Consider the following 23,168-nt stretch of genomic DNA (forward strand, 5'->3'; position numbering starts at 1 on the left):
GGCCATATTTCCCACCATCATGCCCTTCACCTGCCATGAACCCGGCTGGTCACCCTTCCTGTGAGCTGTGTCTCACTTCTTTTCCCAGTATGGTCACTTCACTTCCACTCTTGTTCCTTTTCATCTCGGTGCTGGACCCTCGTGAACACATAGGGGGAAATATAGCAGTTCCCCAGTTTATCGCTCATAGACTCTGAAGCATCTCTTTAAGATTGTTTTTGTTTTGTTTTGTTTTGTTTTGTTTTTGAAACTGGATCTTGATATGTAGCCCTGGCTACCCTAGAACTTGCTATATAGACCAGGTTAGCCTTGAATTCAAAGAAATCTACCTACCTCTTTCTTCTGAGTGTTGGGATTAAAGGTGGGAACCACCAAATTTGGTTAATTTAACTTTTAAAAATGCGTTTATGTATGGACAGGGTCTTCCTGTATTCCCCAGGTTGGCCTCCAATTTCAATGAGTAGCCCAAGCTAGCTTCAAACTTTTAATCCTCCTGTCAATGCTTCCCAAGTACTGGGATTACAGGTCTAGCTCATGATACCCAGCCCTTGCCCATAGTAGATTTGTTTATTTGTTTGTTTATGTTGTTATGGTTGTGAAAGCTACATGACAAGGATTCAATCCTTTTTAATTTGTTAAGGCTTGTTTTGTGTCCTACCATCTGGCCTATCCTGGAGACTCTTCTGCACATACATTACTTAAAAGGATACATATACCATGTTGGATGGAACCTTCTCTGTGCTAAATATACTCAACTTATAGTGTGTTGTTCAACTCTATCATTTCTACTTTGGTTTATTTCCATTGTTGAATGAAGTCTAAATTCCCTGTGATTATATTGTCTATTTCTACCTTAAGTCCTGTTCAAATATCTGTTTCAATAACAATCACAAGAATTTATAGAGCCTTTTGATGACTTAACTTCTTTATCATATAATTCAAGTCTTCTGTCTTGTTTTTGTTTTGTTTTGTTCTGTTTTTACAGTTTTTGACTTGGCATCTTCATTATTTGATATAAACGTAGCTACCTCTGTTCTCTTCACTTACCAAGTATATGGAATTCCCCTTTGCATTCCTTTACTTTCAGAGTCTGTGTAAAGCTGACATGGGGCCCTTGTACAGATTACATAGTGAGATCTTTGGTTTTTATTCATATAGTCACTTTATGTCTTTTGACTTAATTCATTTACTTAGCAAGTAACTGTTGATAGGTAAGAACTTTATAGTGTAACTTTTAGTTGCTTTCTATTCTTTTGTGTATATGCGACATATGACATACACACTTGTCTACCTGTATGTGCATAGGTGTGCTTGCCCATATGTGGAGGCCACAGTTATATTGAATGTCTCCTATCACTCTGGGTTTTTTTTGTTTGTTTGTTTGGTTGGTTTGGTTTGGTTTTTTTTGTTTTTGTTTTATTTTTTTGAAAGAGCATCTCTCACTGAATCTGGAGCTTGCTAATTGACTAGACTGGCTGACACACAAATCCCTGGGATGGATATCCCTGCCCTTCACAATGGTGGGAGCACCACACCTGATATTTTACATGGGTGATGAAGCTCCAAACTCAGACCATGCTTGTGAGGCAAGCACTTTCCAACAGAGACATTTCTCTAGCCTGTGGTCTACTATTTTAGAGTCCCTTTGTGTATTCCTTCTTGGAAGCTGACTCCTCAGTGGTTTGATGGCTGTTGTGGTTGCTGTGGGAGTATGTTTTGATTCCTAACCTTTTACCTATTATTTGTTTTACGGGCTTTGATTTGTAGTTTCCACCCGAGACTTGCATAAAACATCTGATATTTTTAGCAATCTATTTTAAGCTGAGAACAATAACTTTTTGTTGTTGTTACTGATGTCACAATTTGCACCATTCTGTAGTGTGTATCTATAAACAAATTAATGTATCTATAGCTAATATACTATATTTTACGTTCCATTTTCACACAATAGTTAAAAGTGGCCAGACCATTACCATTATGGTATTAGAATACGGATGGACCAATACTTACAATGGGCTCACACTTCGTCTTCTTAGTCTTGTGATGGGCAAAAGTGAATCCATTCTGTTGGAACCATACTTCAAATGTCAGATTTTGATAGTTTTACAGCCAGTTATGCAGCATTTACTCTGTGATGATACTGGGAAGGGCCAGGAGTGTATGATTATAGAACCAGACGCATTATTATAGAACAAACAACTTTGTCCTCTATACCCTACTGTGTGTGCCATGTTACAATGCTTGGAAGGTTTAGTGAAATAAATGGTTTTTATGCCTTTCAATATTTTTGAAATCTGATGAGGTTTTGCGGGATGTAATCCCATTGTACTGGGAGAGTATCTGCATTCTGAACTTGACCAGATGCTTACTTTTTAACAGGGATGAGTTTAACATCTTTAAATTTTATTTCTTATTTTGTGTGTGTGTGTGTGTGGGGGGGTATTTTGCCTGCAAAATTGTTCTGTGTGCAATACCCTCAGAGGCCAGAAGAAGGCATCAGCTCCACTGGGCCTGGGATAGCTGCTGTGAACCGCCATGTGGAAGGAAGCTTGGGACCAAACCCTGGTCCTCTGGAAGAGTAGCCAGTGCGCTTATCCTCTGAACCATCAATCATTTCAGTCCCTAAAGATGAGTTTTATACTTTCATGTAGCTAGATAATAACTTTTCATCTTGAAGACGTCTTTTTAGCTCCTAAGGCGTGTCTAATTGGTGATGAACTCCCACACCTTCTGTGTTTCTAGGAAGGTCCTCTTTACCTTCTTCATTTCTAAAAGATGGTCTGTCTTACCAGGTTTAGTATCTTTGGTTGACCTTTTTTTTTTCTATTAGCTTCTCTATACATCATTCCATTTCCTCTGGCCTACGGGGTTTCTTCAGAGAAATCTGATGATTGTCTTCTGAAAGTTAGCTGGGCAGTGGTGGCATGTGCCTTTAATCCCAGCACTTGGGAGGCAGAAGCAGGTGGATTTCTGAGTTCAAGGCCAACCTGGTCTATAGATTAAGTTCCAGGACATCTAGGGCCATACAAAGAAACCCTTTCTTAGAAAACCAAAAGAAAAAAGTTTTCTCTTTATGTGATGAATTGCTTTTCTTCTTCCTGCTTTTCCATGTTAACTTTGTCTTGAGTTTTGAGAAATGATTACATTGTATCAGTATGACAATGTCTTCAGATGTTAACTACTTAGGGTTCATTGATCTTCAGGGATTTGAATGTTTATTTTTCTGTCTAGATCTTAGAAAGTTTCTGTCCACTCAGTTATGCACTAGGGGATTCACAGAATTCTTAGAGAAAGCAAACAGGGCAGAAGTTTACTGAAGGAAATAGCAATATCTTCCTAGCATGGCATCAGAATTCCTTGAGAATGAGGCAATGTTTATCATGTCCTTACCTTGGAAGTTCAACTGTCGCTTTTCCTGTATCCGGTTGGCCAGAGAGAATCTGTCATGATTCAGTGTAAGCAAGGGCTACTCATGAAGGCATGGCAATAGCTGAGGGCCATCTGCAGGCTACTACACATATGCACCAGCACAAACTTCACAAAGTTGTGATTACAGAATCTTATTTGTCTTCTTGGTGCAATGAGTTAAATTTTTATAACAATTTATGATTTTTATAATCACTAACATATAAGTCAACAAAAATTAATTGAACTGTGTTCCAGATCATAGAAAGTCACCCTCTGACATTGTGATATGAAAGTAAAGTGATCTGTATTTTCTTCTGCTTGGAACCAATCTGTCACCCAGGAAAGTGGAAATTTGTAAAGAAAGAGAGAGAGTTTTAAATACAGAACAGAAGGCTGGAAAGAGTGGCTGAGATGGAGCACCTCGGGAAGGAATGAAGGGTCAAAGACATCAAAATGAGTTGAGATTATCATAAATATGAGCATATTGCAAAATCTCCAAGCTTCTAGCTATAATCTCTCTGTCTGTCTGTCTGTCTGTCTGTCTCCTCTTACCTACATTTACTTTGCTCTAATATCTTATTCAAATGAAATCAAAGGTTTTTTGCATAAAACTAGAGATTATCTTTCTTCTCCCACAGCAAAGACTAGGTTTATTCTTCCAAGAGGTTTCATACTGGATATTCTGGCTACAGGACTTTCCTCTCTAGGTGAGATTCAACTGAAGACAAGCATATTCAAACTAGGGGACTGACTACAGGTTGAGGTCCAGTTCTTTTTCTTTACTTCAGCATTCAGAATGCTGTGGACCAGCAGAAAAAGTAATTGTTAATTGGTTGTAGGTTTATCTTAGACCTTGGCTAGAGAAAAGGAATCATCTGATTTCACATCTGAAAACCACAAGGAAGGGGGTCATTAGATGAGGGGCTAATTCACCTGATTCTAGTGCTTGCTTTTGGAGTGCTCATGAGTGACCAAAGCAAGAGGGTGCTGGTGGCTGGCTTTGCTTGGGTCACATCCCTGTCTGTGGATGAAAGTAGATTAGGCAGTATATTAGTTTGGGTTCTCTAGAGTCACAGAACATATGGATAGTCTTTATATAGTTAGGGAATTTGTCAATGACTTACAGTCTATAGTCCAACTCCCCAACAATGATCAGTAGCAGCTGTGGATGGAAGTCCAAGGATCTAGCAGTTTCTCAGCCCTACAAAGCAAGCAGGCAAGGAAGAGTGAGAGGGAATCTTCCTTCTTCCAATGTCCTCATATATCTCCAGCAGAGGGTGTAGCCCAGATTATTGGCGAGTGGGTCTCCAGCAGAGGGTGTGGCCCAGATTAAAGGTGTGTGCATCCATGCCTTTAATCCCAAATGATCTTGAACTCGGAGATCTCCTTGTTTTAGCCACTATGCTTCAAGGTCGCCGTGCCAAGATCCAGGTCAGAAACTTATATCTCTGAGCCTCCAAATTAGGATCATAGGTGAGCCTTCCAATTCTAGACTGTAGTTCATTCCAGATATAGTCAAGTTGACAACCAGGAATAGCCACTACAGGCAGGCTGAGACTGTAGTTGAAGATGGTGACTGAAGGGAGTGACAACACTGGGCACACAGTGTCACCATGCCAGCTAAAACTTCTCAACTTCTTCTGTAGACAATGCCACGTGGGGAGCAGCACCAAGGAACCTTCAAAGAGCCTCTGGAGAAGAAGAAATACACTTTTAAGGTTGGGCTGCACAGAATAGTTCTTTCTAATTTTTAATGTTTTTGAGGTTATAATTGTATCACTGGGCCTGTTGGTGCACCCTTTAATCCCAGCACTTGGAAGGTAGAGGCAGATGGATTTCTGAGTTTCAGGCCAACCTGGGCTATAAAGCCAGTTCTGGGACAGCCATGGTTACGCAGGGAAGTCCTGTCTTGAAAAGCCAAAATAAAAAAGTAAAATTACAACTTTATCATTTCCCTCTTTCCTTTCCTTCCTCTACCCGTCCCATGAACTTCCCCCCTTGTTATTTTAAATTTATGGCCTCTTTTTCCTTATTGTGCTTACACTCACACACACACACACACACACACACACACACACATATATATATATATATATATATATATATATATATATATATATATATATATATATATATGACTTAGAATGACTGACAGTCTATGGTTCAGTGAGTTTAACAATGGCTGGCTCTGAACAAAAAGCTCAATAATCCAGAAGCTGCTCATGCTAAGGGGCTGGATGTCTCCACTGGTCTTCAGTAAATACTGGAATCCTGAAGAAGTAGGCTCTACCACCAGTGCAGAAAGGGACTTGGTAAAAGCAAACAGACAAAAAGCAAAAGCTTCCTTCTTCCATGTCCTTATATAGGCTGCCAGCAGAAGGTATGGCCCCAATTAAAGATGTGTCTTCCCACCTCAAGATCTGGATTACTTTAAACTAAGAAAACCCTAACAGGTGTGTACTCTCCATTTTGGATTTTAGTTAATTCCAGATGTAGTCAAATTGATAACCAAGAATAGACATCACAGAATATTCCTAAATATATAAATACAACCTACTATATTATATAACTTGTCTGTGTATCTTTACAGAGCTGACCATTTAATATCAGAAACACAATTGATATTCTCTTTCTTCCCATTCTGAGCAGTTCTTAGTTGCCTACAGTTCTTTGTGGAGGGATGAGGACTGGTGAGCTTCCCCTTCAATCGATCTTTATGAGCAAGTCTACTGGTCTTAACTCACTCAACAAGAGGGAAATCAAGCCATTTACCTAGTAAAGCCATGAGTTTTAGAGAAGAGTCTACAACAGCCACTTTGCTTAACCAACATAATCACTAATTACATCCTAAATATTTGTCTTTATGCCCCCAGATAAATGTTACTCCCCATGAAGGAAACTTCTCTTTATAACAGTTAGATACCATTACAGACAACCACAAATAATCAAAATGCAGAGTTGTGGTACTCATCCCAACTGATACATCTACAACACAACCCTGCTCCTAAAGCCCAGGGGTGATTGCAGAAGAGAGGGGCAGAACATTACAAGAGCCAGAATAACAGGGTGTTGTTGTGAGATTGTGCTTCCTAGAAATTTCAGAAAGATAGTTCTTCAAAATTCCTTTTCTGTGACATTTCCTTTCCTTTGGAAAACAAATCCATGAGATACATATTACCACCCTTTTAGTCGCTTTACTATTAAGATGGATTCTGAAGAGCAATGGAGTAGAGTTGCTTACTGCCCCTCAAAAGGATAAAGGCTGAGGCAGCATGAGCAGTCGGGTCTTTTGGTTCCTTGTCGCATTCAGTTTTCTATTTTAGCAACTGAATCATCAGGACAACATTACAAATTCCTTGAAAATTGGGAGTAGAGAAGGACATTTGGAAGATGCTGTCTTCAGGTAATGAAGATTGCTGTCATGGTCTCAGTTTCCTAGGGCTTCACCCACAATTAACCTGCACTTCATCCCCAACATGTGTAAAATGAATGGAGGCTGAGAAAGTACTGCCAAGCATAGACAGACCAGAGGAACCACGTGGCCTCCTTTTGGAATCAGACTAAAGGATTAACTTCTGGAAAAACTTTTCCATCTGTTTCCCCGATAACACTGATTAGAACCATCTATCTACTTTTGCCCACTCTGAACTAACAGATGAACTGTACCATCTGGCCTGGCTAAATTTAGTGCAGCTTTCTTCAAGGAGTTCCATTATGAAGGCAAAGAGTTCACCTTCTGAAATCCTAGGGAGAGCAGGAGCTACCAAGTGCTGGAGGATGTCTACTCTGCATGCATTGACCATCCATGTAGGAAGTGGGGTATGGTTTTCCTTACTCTGGCTAGACAACTGAGAGCCAGCTCCTTGTGTGTTTCATTCTCTTTGTGGTGAACTTAGAGCACAGAGAGATTTGTTCTCTGTCTCCTCTACACTTCCCATCCCTCACTTTTCTACTGCATCAGTCAGAGTCCTCTGTTGTTTTTGGCATGAAGAGCCGGCGTTTAGTTAGTGTCAAGGATTTAGAATAAGCAGTTTAAAGAGGTTGGGTTCCTGAGAGGTGTCTCTCTAGTCCTGTTATATATACACAGACAACTTTACTCCTTATGGAAACTGAGCTGACCTTGGGCCTACCTTCTTGTTTGCTCTTTAAATGACAAGGTTTACACTCTGAAGTTGAATTCAGACAGTCTATACTGTGGTCATTAAAATACTACGTAACTTTAGGGGTTTTTTTGTAATTTAAAATTTTTATTATTTATTTTTTATTCGATATATTTTTTATTTACATTTCAAATGATTTCCCCCTTTCTGGCCTCCCACTCCCTGAAAGTCCCATACACCCCCTTCCCTCCTCCTGTTCTCCCACCCACCCCTTCCCACTTCCCTGTTCTGGTTTTGCCTTATACTGTGGTCATTAAAATACTACGTAACTTTAGTTTTTAATATCACATTTTCATTTCTCTCTCTCTCTCTCTCTCTCTCTCTCTCTCTCTCTCTGCCTTCTCTTGAATAATTAAAGTTCACTGTATTTCATTTCTGCACATTTGCACATTTGTGCCTTGAAAGTTACACAATGTCTCCTTTGTTTTATAATTGGAATACACACTTGATTTAACAAAGTCTAATATCGGTATTGGCCGGTATGTGACACGTGTGTTATCTCAGCATTTGAAAGTCTGGGACAGTAAGATAAAAAGTTTGAAGCTGAGCTAGCGAGATGGCTCAGTGGTTAAGAACACTGACTGCTCCTTCAGAGGTCCTGAGTTCAATTCCCAGCAACCACATGGTAGCTCACAACCATCTGTAATGGAATCTGATGCCCTCTTCTGGTGTGTCTGAGGATAGCAATGTTATATTCTCATAAATAAATAAATAAATCTTTAAAAGTTTGAAGCTAGCTTCAGCTATGTAATAAACTTGTTCAATGTTAAAGCTTTTCACTAAGACCTTGTATAAAAAAACTCCAGTGAAATAAAATCAACAACAATAAAAAAACCTTCCCAAGCCACCTTCTGAATAAGCAAGGCATTAGAGACCTTTAATTCTGGGCCCATTTCTTGTTCTTGTTCTCATTCTCATTCTCCTTCTCCTTCTCCTCCTCCTCTTCCTCCTCTTCCTCCTCCTTGTTCTTCTTGTTCTTCTTGTTCTTGTTCTTCTTGTTCTTCATGTTCTTCTTGTTCTTGTTCTTCTTCTTGTCGTTCTTGTTCTTCTTGTTCTTGTTCTTCTTTTTGTTCTTCTTGTTCTTGTTGGTGCTGTTCTTCTTCTTGTTCTTCTTGTTCTTGTTGGTGTTCTTGTTCTTGTTCTTCTTCTTCTTGTTCTTCTTGTTCTTCTTCTTCTTGTTGTTCTTCTTGATCTTCTTGTTCTTCTTCTTGTTCTTCTTCTTGTTGTTCTTGTTCTTCTTGTTCTTGTTCTTCTTCTTGTTCTTGTTCTTTTTTTCTTGTTCTTCTTCTTGTTCTTCTTCTTGTTGTTCTTCTTGTTCTTCTTGTTGTTCTTCTTGATCTTCTTGTTCTTCTTGTTCTTGTTCTTGTTCTTGTTCTTCTTGTTCTTCTTGCTCTTCTTGTTCTTGTTCCTGTTCTTCCTGTTCTTCCTGTTCTTCCTGTTCTTCCTGTTCTTCCTGTTCTTCCTGTTCTTCCTGTTCTTCCTGTTCTTCCTGTTCTTCCTCTTCCTCTTCCTCTTCCTCTTCCTCTTCCTCTTCCTCTTCCTCCTCCTCCTCCTCTTCTTCTTCTTCTTCTTCTTCTTCTTTCTTCTTCTTCTTCTTCTTCTTCTTCTTCTTCTTCTTCTTCTTCTTCTTCTTCCTCAATGCTATCACTGTAAGGAATCCCTAGAGTCAGCACAGAAAACACCCAGACACCAAATTCTTAGCACAAAGGAAATGTCCCTGGAGGGACAAAGGGGTGGGGTTGTGGATAGGACAAAGACATCAGCAGGTGTTTCTGCAGGAATGACTTTTAAGGACAAAAAATGGGAAGTCTGTGCTAGAGTAAGTTGGGAAATCCTGGTTGGACATGTTAGCCAGTGTAGCCAAATAATGAGTTTTGACTGCTGGACACTGGCATTTTGGTAGATGGAGCTTGAAGTTTCAGTCAGGCATAAGGAAGTAGTCCAATATGGGAATAGGCCCTTGGAGGAGGTAGCTTTAGGAATGTAACCTAATGATTCAGTAAGGGAGAGAGACAAAGGGAAGTCAAGACATGCCCGCATTGGGTACCATGTTTGCAATGCTTGGTCCTATTAGTCCTTCAAGTGTTGAGCATTTAAATTCTACTTAAAGTAAACAAAGAAACAAAACAGCCAAAGTACAATGAACATAAAAAAAATTGCACACATTTAAATCACAGTCAGATTTCTTGTTGTAGCAGAAATGCATAAAATGACCACCATAATAAAGGTAGTAAGCATCACACTTCTAAAACAAATCAATCCAGTTCACACACAGATATGGCCACTGTATGATACCCATAAGCCCTCTTCCCTCTGCTCGTGGAGGGGGAGGGCCAACCAACCCCCTCCCACTTCTCTGTCCTGATAATCCCCTACAATGCTGCATCAAGCCATTCCAGAACCAGGGCCCTCTCCTTCTTTCTTCTTGGGAATGATTTGATATATGAGTTGTGCCTTGGGTAGTCAGAACTTCTAGATATCCACTTACTAGTGACTGCATTCCATGTGTAGTCTTCTATGAATGAGTTACCTCACTTAGGATGATATTTTTCAGTTCCAACCATTTTCCTAAGAATTTCATGAATTCATTGTTTTTAATTGCTGAATAGTATTCCATTGTGTAAATATACCACATTTTCTGTATCCATTCCTCCATTGAGAGACATCTGGGTTCTTTTCAGTTTCTGGCTATTATAAATAAGGCTGCTATGAACATAGTGGAGCATGTGTCCTTATTGCATGCCGGGGAATCCTCTGGGTATATGCCCAGGAGTGGTATAAGCAGGGTCCTCTGGAAGTGTTATGCCCAGTTTCCTGAGAAACCCGCCAGACTGATTTCCAGAGTGGTTGTATTCCCACCAGCAGTAGAATAGTGTTCCTTTCTCTAAAAAAAGAAAGAAACAAAGAAAGAAAAAGAAAAAGAAAGGATGGAAGGAAGGAAGGAAGGGAAGGAAGGAAGGAAGGAAGGAAGGAAGGAAGGAAGGAAGGAAGGAAGAAAGGTCTGCTAGTTCCTAGTAGCCTTCAAAGTTCCAACAGCTTTTTGTTTTCATCTTTCTCATGGATACATAATATAGACTTCATTGAATTTTCATTCTTATTATTTTGACCGACTGCCTCTTGTTTCTTTCTTTCTTCTCTTTCTTTCTTCTTTCTTTCTTCTTCTTTCTTTCTTTCTTTCTTTCTTTCTTTCTTTCTTTCTTTCTTCCTTCCTTCCTTCCTTCCTTCCTTCCTTCCTTCCTTCCTTCCTTCCTTCCTTCCTTCCTTTCTTTCTTTCTTTCTTTCTTTCTTTCCTTTCTTTCTTTCTTTCTTCTTTCTTTCTTTCTTTCTTTCTTTCTTTCTTCTTCTTTTTAAGACAGGGTCTTACACTATACTTCAGACTGATCTAGAACTCACTATTGTAACCCAGGCTGGCCATGAACTCACATAATCTTGCTATAGTCTCCTCTGAGTATTAACATTACAGACATGACTCCAATTCCTGCCTCATCCCCCAATCATCGGATTGTTTCTTTCTATAGTATGACATATGTTCAATTTGTCTTATATGTGTCTCTGTTTACTTGTTGGCTATTTTTATAGGCCATGCTTTTGAAGTAGAATGCATGATTTCCATTCTAAAACCCATGTGGGAAACCGTGGAACCACCTTTCGACCCAGGCATTTCCATTTCCTTATTAAAATGAAGGCTTTTTTAGTCTTGAAAGGTTCGTTTCCTGCATGCCTGAGTGGGGAATGAGAAGCCCCCCTCTTTTCTGTGGTGTGTGCTCCCCTGGCTCATCAGACCACCTCTCTTACTAGGTTACAAAAGGACTAACAGAGAAAAAGAAAGCATGAAAGAATTGTCAGAAAGATTACTAAGAATTTAAAACAAATAGGGTCTGTGGAACCAGGGCCCAGGGGACCTATTTCAAGCTGGTATAGTCTCACCTGGCCTTTTGGTCACTCGAGGGCATTAAGGCGAGAGCTGAGGGCTTATTTATAGTAGTTCACTTCTGAGCACTCGGGTATCATGGAAGTTGCTGTGTGTGACAGGAAGCTGAGAATTACCTGCCCGCGTTTTATTCTGAAGGAAGGGACACAGCTCATTTAGGTCAGTAAGTTGGATCCAAAATTGGACTTGGATTTATTTTATTTAATAAATATATTCTTTATTCGTGTGGGCTGGATTTTGATTGGTGAGATGTCTTTTTTAATTTTTTTAATTTTTTTTTATGAACCAGGACTTTGTACATTTCTCATAGTCTCTAAAGGAATGCCTTTCTAAAAACAAAGAATGCTTGAGAATTATGGACAAATTTCCTTTGTTGTAAGAAATACAACTATTTTTTTTTCTTCAAGCCAGGAACCTGGTGTGCGGTTGTTAGTGACCTAGAACATGATACCTAGGGCTGAAGTTATTGTTAATGATAATGTGGACTGTATACACTATTAAAAAATACCCTCATTCTAAGGTCTTACTCCAATTAACCAAAACTAAAGTTTGCAATAAAGACTTGGCATGTAGAAGACTTGTATTGTTGTTGTTGTTGTTGTTGTTTTGGTTGTTTTGAGAAACTATCTTACCTGGAGGAGAGTATCTGTAGTTATTAGTGATCCTTGGCCCTATGTTGATATTATATTCATGCCTCAGGTATCATGTGAGGTGCTGATGCTTCTGTTACAAGTCCAGCAAGCCACACAGAGTCATGTGTGGGAGGGACTTAACCAGCACCAGTGCATGCTGGGAATGTGCAGGAAGATGCTTCAAGATGATAACTGAAGGGTATCTTTGGCTCCCTGGCAGTTTGTAGCCTGGCAGTTTGTAGCCTCTCATGTTTTTTGTTTTTCTAAATTTTTTTTTTACTAGTCAGCGATTGATCCCCTGACTGAAATGGTCTTAGAATTCATGAGAGACCTGGTATGTGCAGATAACAAATGTTAAAATCACAAGAGGTAGCAGGAGGCATGGTGGTACACACCTGTAATACTAGCATTTGAAAGGTTGGTGCTGGAGGACTGTGAATTTGAGGCAAGCCTCATCTACACAGAAGACCCTGTCTCTAAAAACTAACTACTGCACAAGAAAATAAATTTAAGAAAATAGTAAAAGTCGACAGACTCTGAATTTAAAGTGACAAAATTTAGATAACTTTAAGATCCTTTGAAGAAACATTATTCATCATGAAAACCAAGCAGGAACCTCCCATTTCAGTTATTGAATAGGCGCGGCTGCTAGGATGTAATTTGGAAATGAAATTTTATTGCTTCTCATTCTACAATCTAGATCCTTCAGATTAATGTTTCTAGGAATGTTTCAGCCTGGGACCTTTGTACTACTATTGTTCAGTTTAGGAAAAAGAGCTTTTAGTCAAGTCATATGTAAGTTCCAGGGACAAAGACAGATTTTCATCAGTAATAACTATGGCAATACTGAAGAAAGAGCCTGGTGTAAAGACTAAGGGTAATACGTACAGAAGAAATGAGATATTATAAAGGGAAAATGGTGGGCAGCCAGGCAGAGGCTCAGGAGTCGGGAATGATGAGTATTGGTAACATTAGGTTGTCTGTGTCTGCTAGTTGTCAAGGTTAGGAAGTTAGCGGTGACCAAAGTTAGGATCTGCGCTCCTAAAGAGACTGGATGACATGGGCTTGTCTACTCATGGCTGCAACAAGCTAGAGAGGCATTTTACATCCTGGAGCTTCCTCAGGCAGGTATATCTAAGGGCCAACTAAAGCAGTATTACAGATGTTGCGCTGACCTTCTAGAAACAATTTTGAAGTTTGTTAAAAATTCTCTCTCTCTCTCTCTCTCTCTCTCTCTCTCTCTCTCTGTGTGTGTGTGTGTGTGTGTGTGTGTGTTGTGCTGTATGTGCACTGGTGTGTGCACTCATTGAGAGAACAGAGGACACACTCAAGTGGCAAGGCCTCACCTTCCAAGTTGTTTGAGACAGGTTTCTTTGCTATTCGCCACTGGGTGTGCCAGGTTAGTTTCCCCGCCAGGCATTCTCCTGTCTCTGCCTCCCATCTCTCTACAGGAGCACTGAGATTACAGACATCATCTACTATGTCCAGCTTTGTGTAGGGTCTGGTGGTCAAAATTAGGTCGTTCTGCTTGTGCAACAAACCCACTGAGCTGTCTCCCAAGCCTGGGTTTGTTCAAATCCTGGTAGGTCTAGATGGATAAAAGGGGAAGGGAATGCTGAAAAGCATTTAACCAAGAAGTGGGTCTTTGCCAGCAGAATTAGAGATCCTCATAATCCTAGTTTGGGAATCTATGCTATAGAAACAAAAGAACCAACAGTTGAAGACATACACATGATAATGTTGTGGGCAATGGTGCTTATAGAAGCAAAAATTGGAATTTGAATAATCATCAACGGTGCAAGTGGTGTAGCTATACAGTATGGTAGAATGCAGAAGTTTTAAAAAAAAAATCTACTATTGAGTTTGGAGCCAATATACTTGGCCATGATAAAAAATAAAATCAATTTACAGAGTATCAATTTTAAAGATGGAAAGGTTCATCTATGCTACCTATCTTTTTAGCATCTCATATTGCTGTCATGTGACACAGAAAATCCATGTTACTGTCACTGACTTGAGTTCAGAAAGGGGATTGGTAAGTACCTGAAGCGCAGTACATTGTCACCAAGCATTTTATAAAACGAAGCACCGGCACGCTGCTTTTCTGATTCTGCAGAGCATCTGTGGGGATTCACAACTGATCACAGACTCGCAGGTTAAGCTGGCCATTTCCGGCTGAGCTGCCCATGCGCCTCTGCCTCGGCCGCTCACTCCGCAGTACTTACTCCCACTGACTGAGAAGCTTTGTCGAGAATTTAGCCTTTTGTCTATAGAGACAAAACCAGACACTCCATTCTGAAGCCTCAGCGTGACATGTTTTACTCCACTACTTGCTTTTCTCTGACAGGAGTGGACATCACGAAGGTGAACCCTGAGAATACTCCAGGTTTAATGAAAAGATTAGGCAAAAAGATAATTTACCCACCGACCTTTGACGTTCTGCTAAACGTGTCTTTTTAGTTAACCCACCATGATCTACAAGTAAGAAAATCCTCTTGGAATGACATTAGGTCCTCATGCTCATGAGGCCCTACTCAGCTAGAGGTCTCCTCGATGTTCTCCCAGGAAGTCCTGAGAAGAGCGAAGAGTTCTAAGGATTTCTACACATCAGCGGTCCCCACCCTTCCAAATGCTGTGATCCTTTCATATATTTCCTCACGTTATAGTGACCCTCCAACTATAAAATTATTTTTGTTGCTACTTTGTAACTGAAATTTTGCAACTGTTATGAGTCCCGATGCAAACATCTGATATGCAGTGTGGTCTTAGGAGAACCCTGCGAAAGGGTTTGTTTGACCATCAGTCAGACTGAGAACCACTGCTATACACCAAGAGACCACTGACGAAAAGCTGAACAGATTCAGTGTAAGTAAGCCGTGGCCATGTTTATTGAGACATCTGACAATGTAAACAGCGGGTCAGAACAGAATGTGGAAGTGGGGTGGGATACCCAAAGCGCCACACTGATGACGGGGAAATTGCGAATGGTCCCTTTAAAATGTGAGCAAGCAGTTTGGCACTAAGGTTGGAATTATTGATTTTGGAGTCAATAAACATGGAGTAGAATTGTAGTTAGCTTGCTGGGTTTAGTAATCTGGTAATTCTAGTGAAGAGAAAAAGCAGATAACTGATTGTTTGGAGTTGTGTACAATTCCACATGAGTTGAGTTGATATTCAAATGAAATAGATATTTTATAATCATAGCCCTGGTGGAAACATCCATCTCAGGACTCAGGGAAACTGTATCCACTGATGGTGAAGCTAGAGTGTGTCAATGGAGAGCCACTGGACAGAATACTAAATTTTGCTTCTTGTGGTTTTCAGAGTCCAAAATTTCAGTTAGCTGAGTTTCAATAGCAAACTAAAGGGACAATGTTTTAAGAGAAAAAATACAGTCATAAAGATAAATTTAAACAAATTAAAATTAATAACACAATTATCCTAAGGGTAATGTCTATAAAAATTGAAAGAGAATTTTCAGAGAGGGAGGAAGGAGGAGAGCTGGAAAACAAGACAGAAGAGAGAAATGACGGGCAAACTCTACTGTAGTCAGGACTTGTCTGTAAATGTGAGAGTTTCTCCGAGAGGAGCTGTAACGGCTGGGTGCAGAGACCAGTTCTGATGGAGGCCAATCCCCTCATTTTGTCTGCTATTAATATGATTTACAATTCATCTGTGCATTGGGCTCTGAAGATGTACCTGCAGATGTGCCCGTAGATGTACCTGTTTGGAACTTACCTGTGTTTATCCTATAGAATTCATTCGTTCATAGAGAGAATATTGCAATTGTCCTTTTACACCTGCCTGCCACACAGACACTTGACTATTGTAACTGGCTTAACACCACATTTGTGGCTGATAATATTAGAAAGCTATTCTTTCTGTTTTGTTTCTTTTTCTTTTTCTTTTCTGTGTAGCCTGGGCTGTCCTGGAACTATCTCTGTAAACCAGACTGGCCTCAAACTCACAGAGATCCATCTGTTTTTGCCTCCTGAGTGCTGAGATTAAAGGCATGCACCACCAACAACAACTAAGGAAGCTGTTCTCATATGCCAATAATTAGACCTCAAATGTAATAAAGTTAGCTAGATTGTTGTTCTGGGAGGTGAGAAAGCTTAACTAAATGAACAAAAAAACTTTTCTCTAAGTTGGCTTCTAAGAAAACTTTGTGGCTACCAAACCATTAGGGTTGAGGGTAATAGGTAGGTTTTGGAGTCAGAGTGATAATCTGGGTTTACATCCTTATTTCTTAGACTACTTGTTTGTTGTGTGTAGGCTGGTTAAGTTCTATTAAAATCATCTGGCAGTGATAACAGCATCTTCCTAGAACTTTACTATGGGAATAAACCTTTTGTACAGTAGTTAACATGTTATAAATTACATATTATATGTATCACAATTATATAATATGCTAACATATATCAAAATTATCATAGTGCATGCATATTAATATATTATAACCCTTTGTACAGTAATTACCAGGTTATATATTACACATTATATATTACAATTATATAATATGCTAACATATTAGAATTATCATAATGTATGCATATTAATATTATAACCTTTTATACAGTAGTTAACATTATATATTACAATTATTATATAATATGTTAACACATTAAAATTATCATAGTGTATGCATATTAATATAATTGCTATCATAATTACTTCTACTTGTCTATGGTGTTCTATATGGTGCTCTTTATTCCCACAGAGCTATTAAACATGAGAGCAGAGATTTTGTCTCATTTTGATGACCTTTTCTAGACTGAGTGCAGAAGCTGTATTTCTGATCATTCTTTTGCCATTGGTTGTTCTGGACAAGGGCAGTGAGTGGAAGTCAAAATCTCAACTTTGAACACAGAAAACAATTCTTTCTTTCTTAGAACAGGAACATAGCTAGCACAACTCTTAAGATGAGTTTGCTGTGATTGGGTACTTTCTTTGATTTCACACAGTTGAAAGGAAGAAGGAGGGGTAGAGAAAGAGGAGCAGGGACAGTTCCCCTGTCCTGTGGGACGGTAGATCATGCAGGAAACTTAGTAAGGATGAGTGGGTCCGAGACCCTGGCACCCAGTCACCCACCTGATACAGTAGGTTTCTCCCTACTCCCTACTAGATTCCTGGCTTGGAACACATCCCACTCCTTTCACATAGGAAACTTGATCTAAACAGAGTTCTGTATATGCTAATAAGTTATCCAGGGGCCCTGAGGGTTTAGTCAATAAGCTTCCCTTCCCAGACGTTCCTTCCTGCAAAAGGTATTTAATCTCTGCTCCACCCTGAGGAGGCGCTGTGCACCCATTTCCCATGATGAACAGTCAATAAACAGTTTGGAACCAAGGACTGTCTCTTCCATTGAAGCCACTGTGGGGAGCATGGGAAGGCCTTTCTTTGCCTAAGTCTCCTGTAGAAGGCCCATCTGCACCCCGAGACAAAGGACAATCACAAATGAGCTAAATTAAGAGTTCCCCATTCTCCCATCCCAGCCTCATTGAGGCCCATGGACCCCCCCCTCCCACTCCCGGCCCAACACTTCATTCCTGACTCCTCTGTGTGGCACCCTAGCAACAACTGGATGCCCGAGGGTCAGGGAGCCCCAGCTGCAGCCTCCCACATCCTAGACTGCATTTTCCTACTCTCTGTGCTTCCCTAAAGCCCAGCACCCAAAGGCAGTGGTGCAGGGCAGATGTAGTCAACATCTTTGTGTTTTGTCTGCCCAGTAGTGTTTCTCACACCCCAGTGGTGGGGCAAAACATGGACCCAGAACTGGTGCCCAACATGGGGCACAAACCCATGACCCTGAGATTAAGCGTTTCATGATCTACCAACTGAGCTATCTGGGCATCATTGACCCTTATACTCCCAAGATCCTTAGATGAAGATTGAAGCTAAAAGAAAAACTGAGACAGTTTCAGAAAGAAAGAAAGAAAGAAAGAAAGAAAGAAAGAAAGAAAGAAAGAAAGAAAGAAAGAAAGAAAGAAAGAAAGAAAGGAAGAAAGGAAGAAAGAAAGAAAGGAAGAAGGAAGGAAGGAAGGAAGGAAAGAAAACAAAGAAAGAAACACAGAAAGGAAGGACAGAAAGAAGAAAGAAAGAATGAATGAATGAGTGACTGAATGAATGAAAAGAAAGAAAACAAAGAAACAAAAAAAGGAGAGGAGCAATGCTGAACCCAAAGTCCCTGCAAGGAAAGGCAAATAGGGAAATAGGGGTGGGTTTTAGGCACATGCATGTCAGTGCCTCAAGCCAACAGCAGGTGGTGTGTTCCAAGGCAGAACAGCCTGTGTGGAGTTTGGCACAAGTCAGGGAGTAGCCAGGAAGACAGTGCTTTCTGTCTACAGATCTGCGATGGGACATTTGGGAATCTCTAAATAAAGAGGTGCCTTGTGTAGGCACAAAGCCCAAGAAGAAGCCTCAGAAGTTGAATCTGGGGTGCTCAGGCCAGACCACTGTTCTCTCCTCTTCCTGTGCCCATGCAACCCGCTGCTTCCATCTTGTCTAGCAAGTTCCTGTCAAGTATTCTGCTTCAGGATCACAAGTGAGACACTCAAGAAGTATGCAGCTTTGTTAATGAACTCTGAGGGTGTTTTGTCCTCTTTATCTTTTTTAAATCCCTTTTCCTTGTCATTGGCTTTCTCCTCTGTCAATGCTGAGTGCACGTAAGTATCTTCTAGACCACTTCCCCTCTCTTGTACTTTTGTTTCATTCATTCATTCATTCATTCATTCATTCATTCATGTGATCGTTCATTTATTTTTGAGACAGGTCCCTGTATCCCAGCCTGGCCTTGAATTCCTCATGTAGCCACAGATAGCCTTGAATATCTGTTTCTCTTGCTTCAACCTCCCAAGTGCTAGGATTACTGGCATAATCCAGTCCAGGCAAACACTCTACCAACTGAGCCACATCCTCCGCCTCAGTTTACCCTGTTACATTTAAAAAGATCGTGTACAAACAACAAGAGAAAAGGCCTGAGGGATAAGTGAACTTAACTCAGAGACAATCAGACAAACAAACTGTCTTAAAATTTTTGATATTTGTTTTGAGATTTCTCTTATGTTCACATATATCTTCCTGGGAAATGAGATTATTCTGAAGAAACCTTTACCCAACACCAAGTATTTCCAAGGTTACTAATAAACTTGAACATCATTCTTCTACAACAGTTGCATAGCACTATGTCCTGTGAAGGGACTGTGCCTGATGTAGGCCTGTTGAGCACGCAGAGGTTAAAGGGCACCCTAAGGAACAGCCACATGGTTATGTAATCCGTAGCCTTTCCTTTGAATATAATTTTAGAACAGGAACTGGTGAGTGGAAGGAAAAATCACATTTTAAAGAGTGTTTGCTTCAAATTACAAAATTAGCTTTCTCACATGGTACCATCTACATCCTCCCCTCCCCCCTCCCCCTCTCCTCTTGTTCTTCCTCCCTATCCTTCTCTCTAGACAGTGTTTCTCTATGTAGCCCTGGCTATCCTGGAACTTGCTCAATAGACTATTCTGGCACAGGCCTTGAACTCAGATCTCTGCCTCTGCCTCCACCTCTACCTCCTGAGTGCTGGGATTAGAGTGTGCCAGCCCCATTGGGATTGTCCATATATTCTTGACAGAACACTAGAGAAGTTTCTGTTTTCTAAACAACCTTCTAACATTGGAAATTGTTATTTTATTTTTGTCAAGTGTGTCAAATGATATCTTATTTTTATTTAATTTGTCCTTTATAAGGAAGATTAATTTTCTCATATGCATATTGGTCATTTTGGTTTCTTCTTTTGTGAAATATTTATTGTTATCCTCTGACCAGCTGCTACTTGTCAATACTGTTTGCATATTAAAGGTATTCATCACTTATCTGTACGCCTTCTTCTTTTATCTCATTTTGGCATTTGTGATTTTACTGTGGTTATGATGGAGCAATAGTTTATACACAAAAAATGATCTTACCCCATTTAAATATTTAAAATTTTCATTATGGTTTAGGGTTTTATGAACAGGGTCGAAATATTTTTCATGATGATTAAAGGATTTAATCATGACTAAAATAATTTTAAGGTTATGAAAACAGTAGTTTTCTTCAGGTTTATGCCTGAAATCAGCAGAGAGAAAGAAGAGAGAGAGAGAGAGAGAGAGACAGAGAGACAGAGAGACAGAGAGACAGAGACAGAGACAGAGAGAATGAACAAAAGGGAGATTGTGGCAAACAGTTCCTGTCAAAGTTCTGGTAGTTTCTGGACACATCTAAATATGCCTAAGATACTACCATGGCCTCTAAGAGGCTTCAATCGTAGGTAAAATGTAAAAACATTGAGATCATAAATAGGGATTTTAGAGGCAAGTCAATCAGCATGCATGAAACATGTTAGAAACAGGAATGGGAGAGAGAGGGTTTTCAAATTGAGGGGTCGGTAGAAAGGAAGTCCTCAGAAGGCTGAAGGAAGTTGCAGTAAGACTTCTTGGAAGCCACAGAACATTTTTGGCACTACATAGTCAGTTGGGTCAAATATAGCCAAAAGTTAAATAAGATAGGAGCAAAAAAAAAAAAAACAAATGTCATACAGTCAAGTGGAGTAAGCAGCATCTGTGAGACAGGAGCAGTCTCAAGCAGACTGAATCTTTAATGAGATCTGAGACAGGATGACAAGTATTTCTCCAGAAATTTAATTGTGAAGAAAGACTGAGCTGTGACAGTAAAAGCAACAAATTAGAGAGATCGTGCTTAAGACACAGGAGCCATGCAAGTGGAAACAGCTAGATGGTGAGACAGGTGTGCTGAGTGGGAGACAGTGTGCTGAGCGGTAGACAGGTGTGCTGAGCAGGAGGCAGGTGTGGTGAGCAGGAGACAGGTGTGCTGAGCAGGAGACAGGTGTGCTGAACAGGAGACAGGTGTGCTGAGCAGGAGACAGATGTGCTGAGCGGGAGATAGGTGCTATGCAGAGGGAGAATCAAAATAGGATGGGAGCCAGGAAGAGGCAAGACTTTGGAGTTGAAGGAAATGGTGGGCACCTGTAGGCAAGTTGGTTAGAAAAGGGCTCTTTCCCTTGCAAGATTGGTAGATGACATCATTATTGAGCAGTTAGTCACCTGACTAGACCCAGAGTAGAAAGGGACAATGCCTTGTTCTCCATGTTGACACTTTGTCTCATAAGTACCATTAGGGTCTGTCCTTGGCTGTAAATAGAACTGGCAAAGAATCTCTATATTGTTTACTTTGTTGGTCACTGAACAGTTTCCAGAAGTCTCTCTTTCCTTGACCATGTGGTACATAATGGATTATCAGAATAATTGACCTAGTTGGTTGCAGATGACGTGACTGATAAGTGTCATTGGGTCCAGAAGCTTCTGTTACTGTAAACATGGAATATAAATAAGCCAGAAGAATATTTCAAGTGATTAACAGGCTTCCTTTTCTGTTTGGGAATGGAGACTGAGTCATCTACACAGGAGTGAAAAGTCTTTGGAGGTGACCCATCTCAGGGCACTGCATCCCCAGATCTGGAGTTCCCTTTTATTGCTGACTTTAAACTCTCGCTGATAGCTCTTGATAATTCCAGTGTTTTCCATGTACACACTGAGCTTTCATAACTAAGTAAAAAATTAGACTGGAGAAATCTATCCTCTTCCTCCTCTTCTTCCCCTTCCTCTTCTTTTATACATGGGGAAATTTCTGGTTTAATTTTCACTACAAATAAGTATAAGATGAGCCCCAGTTTGGAAGATTGGCCACACATGCTCCTATACTAAGAGTGTTAACACTTGTTAAAAATCAAGGCTGTCCGTGTAACAGGCGGATTGTGACTCAGAAATTCCCTGGGGGACTCCAGTCACTCCTTCCCAAATAAGCTGACTCTCTTCCTTGCGAGGGTGAGTTCCAACAGAGTTTTAGGAAGCATCACCTTGGTATTCCAGATATTCCAAGAAGTCATGGACTCAAGGTCAGCCATCTAGAGCCTCCCAGAACACAGGGTGGGCAGCAGCATGTCTTGCAAGATGACCATTTCTCTCCCCAGCCACCCTGGCTGCCAATCTCAACTGCTCTGTGGTTCCCCGGAATGTTGACACTGCAGGCAACTATGTGGAAGTGAGGTCTGAAGCCACATGAAATCATTTCCTCTGGCTCTTTTGACAAAACTGTATGAGATCTTCTTTCACCCCTTAGGTTCTTGCCACTGGCTATCTCTAGCTGCAGCTGCAGTCCTGGCCTTGGAGGGGTATGCCAGATGGGGGAGGCTGAACATTCTTAGAAGGCTAAAGTTTGCCTTCCTTTGGAGAGTCCCCTTAGTTGTGTAGAGAAACACACACATACACCAGAGCCGGGAGTTCTGAGAAAATGAAAGCCAGCAGATAGATGTGCTCTCTGGGCACCTGGCCCACAAAGCAACTTCCACCTGCTGCCTGAACTCCTGGTTCCGTTTTCTTGCTGACTAGACACCCTAGAGAGAACTTAAGTGAGACAGGAGAGTGGTGATTTTCAGCCTCCCCCCACCCCCCAAGCAAACGTAGCTAGCTTTCTGTTTGCAGAGACCTGCCCTCCTGGTGTGACTTATCTGCTCTTGGGCCATTTGTCTCCAAAAGAAAAACAAATGGTGGAATGCGGTGCCCTGCATGCTAATCAAGTGGCCGAGCCAACCCACAGCTTAGGAGAAAGTTTGCCAATGGGGAGAATAATGATCTTCAGTTTCTGACCTCCTGGCACCGTGCGCGCGCGGTGTTTATCAGGAGGTGCATATGACTGGTTAAGACACGCAGCCTGGCTGGAAGGAAACAGCTGCTACTGGCATGCTCCACACTTGGCAGCCAGGCACACTAGTGCTGGTGTGAGAAAGACAAAGTTACCCCAGTAAGTAACCGGAGACTGTGTGTGTGTGTGTGTGTGTGTGTGTGTGTGTGTGTGTTACGAGTCACCAACTTTTTATTTCATGTTGATTTTGGTACCCTGTGACACTGTAAAAAGACATTTATTTATACTTTTTAGTTTGAGTTTTTACTAACTTTTAAAGAGTGTGTTCTTTTTAGCCACAGTGTCTCCTAA

General features: G+C 40.6%; 1 protein-coding gene across 7 annotated transcripts in view; it reads left to right on the forward strand.

Moving 5' to 3' along the window:
* Rasgrp3 (RAS guanyl releasing protein 3) overlaps nt 1–23,168 on the forward strand; it is a 103,501-nt gene that overhangs the window by 11,887 nt on the left and 68,446 nt on the right. The window contains exon 2 of one of the 7 annotated variants that reach the window (XM_052186381.1): nt 5,055–5,126. The exons of 5 other annotated variants lie outside the window; for them this stretch is intronic. The gene's annotated coding sequence lies outside the window, so the exon portion shown is untranslated. Of the gene's footprint in view, nt 1–5,054; nt 5,127–22,477; nt 22,977–23,168 lie in introns of those variants that run through there. One more of the 7 variants, XM_052186380.1, reaches the window with a different exon arrangement.

This window comes from Apodemus sylvaticus, chromosome 6 (genome assembly GCF_947179515.1).
Source record: "Apodemus sylvaticus chromosome 6, mApoSyl1.1, whole genome shotgun sequence".
Lineage (NCBI taxonomy): Eukaryota > Metazoa > Chordata > Mammalia > Rodentia > Muridae > Apodemus > Apodemus sylvaticus.